Raw genomic sequence first — 5,286 nt, forward strand, 5'->3', positions numbered from 1 at the left:
TAATCTCAGGAACTCCCCATTTGCAATATCTAGGTGTTCCATCCTCTGCACATGAAATGATACCTGTGTTAGATTTCTTAATATATTTCTTCATACAGTTTATTACTCCCAGGCTGGAAGGAGGCACCACCAAAAGGAGATAAACCACAACACAGAACCAGATCCCATAGAGAAAGATTATGAACCAGCTCTCTGGCTCCTGTTCCAGGTGTTTTGTGCTGCAGCAGCAGAGCAAAACAGCTGGAAAGTTGCCCTTAAGAGTCCGGCAAGGATTCCCCTGAGATAAATCATCAGCTGGTGGAGTAGTCCCTATGAAAGTGCTCCAACTGATATAATTTACAGCAACCCTTGGGCTACTCTATGTTGGAGGGAAACAGTCCATGGAATAGATTTAAGAGAATGGAAAGGTGACTGAGAGTCATCTTCACTTCCAGCCCAACCTCAGCTGTAGGAGCATGACATAGGGACAGCTGAGGGCTTGACCCCATATGCTTATTTTACAGCTCAGAGTGCATCCACTGAGGTAGACATAGTCTTTCTCACTGCTGACAGTAGTCTGAAATATTTAACCGAGGCAACAAGACAATAGCAAAAGTCTTTGGAGATTGCTTCACTCCCACTTATTCCTTATTATCATTTACCCAGATAAGTCAAAATATGTCCACAAAGATCAGCCAGCAAACTAGCAGCCGTACCTTGATAATAAGCCATCACTCGAAGTGTTTGCAGCATCAAGGCTGTCAACCAAATAATTTGGCAATTCCTGTTTCAACTACTTGAAAAATATAATTTTGATATTGTTTTAAAGTGCCAAAGCTATTCTACAATACTCCAAAAGTTGATCTCTTCTTGAAAAAGAACTCTGCATCAGCTGATGCTGTCATAGATCAAAGAACAATGGAGATCCTAAAACTCTTAGGGGTAAGGACTGTTGTTTACTGTATGTTTTCACAACAAATAGCACAGTAACTGGCTTCTAGGCACTACCAAAATATAAATCTGTGATAAATGTAGCCTCCTTGGTATTTTGGGGGCTTGAGAAAAGAAGCTTCCAGCAGCTCATGCAGTCAGAAGCACAGAGGATTGGGGAAGTGCTACTGAAACTGCTTGCCTGGCTTTTGCTTGAGGGACACAAACTGCTTGTGAGGCCTGGGGAACTGGAGTCTGACTGACAAAGCAGGGCAAACACATACAGACCCTGCATAGCCTGTACATGACTGGGACCATCCTGACATTGGAGCTGCACCAGACAGACCCCTTGTTTGGGAGGAGAAGGAGTTACCATATCAGAACCTGCTTGCGTGGCCTGGAAGACCATCTGCAGACCCCGGAGAGCTTGCATATGCCTAGAACCAGCCTGACATGTGCACAGAGAGCTGGGCAGGGGCACTGTTTGTGGGAGACAGCTGGCTGCAAGGAGTTGGGTTACAGCAGCAGGAGGAGAAGCAGACCTAGCGTTGCTCCCTGTAGCAGAAGGGGAAACAGCCATTTTATCTCTCTCAGCCAGAGGGCTTGAGACTGACCTAGAACCCCTAGCTCCACAAAGAAGAGACTGAGTTCCAACCCAGTGCTGTGCCTGTGAGGCGCAACTGTCAGACGCACCCCAGAGGCCTCCCGCTATGGTTGTCAACAGTCCCTTATTACAAGGAACATCCTAATTTTTTATTTCTCTACAACAACATTGAGAGTTGCTGAGCGATGGTGGAGTTGGAGCTCAGTAAGAAGGGCTGGTATCCCCCACTGGGAAACCAATAGCTCTTCCTTTTGGCTGGAGTAGCCCTGCTGACATCAGGCACTGTAGGGTTGCCAACTTTCTAGTCACACAAAACCAAACACCCCTGCCCTGCCCCCTCTCTGAGGGCCCGCCCATACCCCACCCCTTCTCTGAGGCCCCGCCCCCACATCACTCACTCTTCTCAACCCTCACTCATTGTAACCGGGCTGGGGCAGAGGGTTGGGTGTGGGAGGGGAGGTATGGGCTCTGGGCTGGGAGTGGAGGCTCTGGGGTAGGGCCGGGGATGAAGGGTTTGGGGTGCAGGAGGAGGCTCCGAGCTGGGTCAGGGGATTGAGGTGCAGGAGGGGTGAGGGCTCTGATTGGGGGTAGGACCGGGGATGAGGAGCTTGGGGTGCAGGAGGGGGCTCCAGGCTGGGCCAGAGGGTTGGGGTGCGGGGTTATGGCAGCACTTACCGGGGCTCTTGGAAGTGGTCACCAGGTCCCTGCGGTCTCTAAGTGCAAGGGCGGCCAGGCAGCTCTGTGCGGTACACACTACTTTTACGCCCACAGGAACCGCCCCCCGCTCCCATTGGTCGTGGTTCCTGGTCAGTGGAAGCTGTGGAGCTGGTACTCAGGGTGGGGGCAGCGCGTGGAGCCTCCCAGTCCCTGGATGCCCTAGCGTCTGGGGGCCGCAGGGAGACGGCGGCCCCTTCCAGGAGCTGCAAAGAGCCAGGGCAGGCAGGGAGCCTGCCTTAGCCCCAGTCCGCTGCTGAGCCACCGACCAGACTGGTGTAGGGGAGCGTGCTGTACTCCTAAAGCCAACTAATCTTGTTGTCTACCACTTCAGAGCTCACCTCCCTTCCAACACTACAAAATGATTTAATTTAGTCTTACAGCAAGGAACAAAATCACTAGTTGCTTCTAAACTAAACTACAATTCATGCCCTGCTGGGTAGAGTTAGGAAAAGTTTCTCATCTGGGAGGATATTTTGCCAATAATTATAATAAGGTATGGAACTGTTCAGAACCGACTATAATCTCTCAAATACTTTTAATTATCTGCACCCTGTCTTCAAGACTCAGCTAGAGAACAAGTGAGAGTCTCACAGAAATACAAACTGAGAAATCTCTTTCAGTATGGATGGACTCCAAGCAATTCATCTCTGAAATAGTCTCTTCATGCTCCATGCAGTGAACTCTGAGAATAGAAACTCAATATTATGTTGACTAATGATCATTGCTTTGAGATGTTGCAACATCCAACCTCATTCCCAATGTGCTGTAGATTGTCTGCCTCAACTCTTTCTTTAAACAGCTAAAATTCTTTATATAACATAGATTGCAAAATAGGACTTGTCATACTAGTTCAGAATGGTGAACCATCCAGTCTAGTAAGGTATTCTACATCTGGCAGCAGCTAATACAGGGTGGACAAACTTTTTGGCCTGAGGGCCACATTGGCGTTGTGGCCTCTATGGAAGGCCGAGTAGGGAAGGCTGTGCCTCCCCAAATTGCCTGACCCCCACCCCCTATCCACCCCCTCTCACTTCCCGCCCCATGACTGCCCCCCTCAGAACTCCCAACCCATCCAAGCCACTCTGCTCCTTGTCCCCTGATCACCCCCTCCCAGGACCCTTGCCCCTAACCACCCCCCCAGGACCCCACCCCCTGTCCAACTACCCCTGCTCCCTGACTGCCCCAACCCCTATCCACACCCCCAACCCCAGGCAGGCCCCCCAGGACTCCCATGCCTATCCAATCCCCCTGTTCCCTTTCCCCTGACCCCCCCGAACCTCCACCCCATCCAACTGCTCCCTGCTCCCTGTCCCCTGACTGCCCCCTGGACCCCTCTGCCCCTTATCCAACCCCACCGCTCCCCACCCCCTTACCATGCTGCTCAGAGCAGCAGGAGCTCGCAGCTACACTGCCTGGCCAGAGCCAGCCACGCCGCCCACGCTGCCCGGCAAGAGCAGCAGGCTGGTGGTGCATGCTGAGGCTGTGGGGGAGAGGGGACAGCGGGGGAGGGGTCGGGGGCTAGCCTCCCCAGCCGGGAGCTCAGGGGCAGGGCAGTACTGTCCCATGGGCTGGATGTGGCCCGCGAGCCGTAGTTTGCCCACCTCTGAGCTAATAGATGCCTCTGAGGAAGGGGTACTCCTGGGGGAATTTTGCATCACTGCGCGTGCGCAAAATTCATGACCTCTGCAGATTTCTTTGCTTCCCTGCAGAAAAATTATTTCTAACGGGGATACAAAGGGAAGCCGCAAGAGTGGTTATGTGCCCCTCCCCGGCAGTGCAGACAGATCAGTTTGGCTGCCCGGAGCAGCCAGTAGAGACACAAATCTCCGCAGGGACAGGAGGGCTGGGTAGTCATACATATGAGAGAGAGACACTCTGTTCCTCTCACTTGCTATTGTGGTATGCTTGGTGTGGAGGGGCAGGGCTTTGGGGTGTTTCTCAGGAGGTAGGTGTGGACCAGACTCTGTCCTCTCAGGCAGAGCAGAATGTAGCAGTCTGCCTGCTTAGTGAAGTGTTCTCATTCTTCTTACTGAATTCCCCCAGGAGTATAAAACAGGTGTAAAAATTTTAAAGCTCCTTTACATTGCCAGAGTGGTGTAAAGGAGCCTTATTGTAAAGTGTGGCCTTAGAAATGCTTATGGCGCTTTAGTGATTAGAACCTGTCTAAATTTTGGGACTGAAAAAATTTCATATCAAAACGTGCTCCATGAACTGTTTGCTACTGACCTTTCTGGAGATGGTCAGTAGCCAATATTGTGAGTTTGAGTCCCCAGCCCTTACTTGCTCTTCAGTTGCCTATGATGTAACAGTGAGCAGATGGCCATATATTTGTTGACTAACAACTAGAAGAAAGGGTCAATGCTAGCTACATTGCTATTAGACAGAGGGGGTTTGGGGATTTCCTCCAATGCTTCCCACTCCAATTCTCCATCCATTATATTGCAGTTTAATTACCAAAATAATTGAAACCAGCATGATTATGGTTGTGTTATTTTGACAAACAAAATACGTAGAATTTTGCAGAATTTTAAAATATTCTGCACAGAATTTTTAATTTTTTGATGCAGAATTCGCCTTGGAGTAAAAAGGAACAAACCCTGGAGTGGACAATTATGGAATAATCTGCCCATGAGGGAAACTTATTCCTTACTCCAGGAAGTTAGTGCCTGCGTTATTCCAGGTGGCCGCATGAAGGCTTATAGCCCTGAAACAGTTTTAATCTTAACTAATACAAGGCTGGGTGTTCTCACTTCACTGTCCATATAACTAGCCCTTCCCTTTTTTGCTATGACGGCTCTGCATCGCCGTGGTAGTGAGTTCCACAGGCCAATTGTGGGGGGTGCAAAAGAAGCATTTCCTTATGCCGCTTTCGGCGTGTGCCGAGGGCTGCTGCACCCTGCTGAGCCACCTGGCCCAGCGCCCGCACTCGGACTCCTGCACTGCCCCTTGTTTGCTTCTCGCTGGGTGCCAGCAGACCATCCCTCGCTTTCTCTCCCCCCTCCACCGTGAGTGGTACCTTCCTGGGGATGATGAGTCACGTGGCGCGCCACACACTG

The sequence above is a fragment of the Lepidochelys kempii genome, chromosome 4 (assembly GCF_965140285.1).
Source record: "Lepidochelys kempii isolate rLepKem1 chromosome 4, rLepKem1.hap1, whole genome shotgun sequence".
In the NCBI taxonomy this organism is placed as follows: Eukaryota; Metazoa; Chordata; order Testudines; family Cheloniidae; genus Lepidochelys; species Lepidochelys kempii.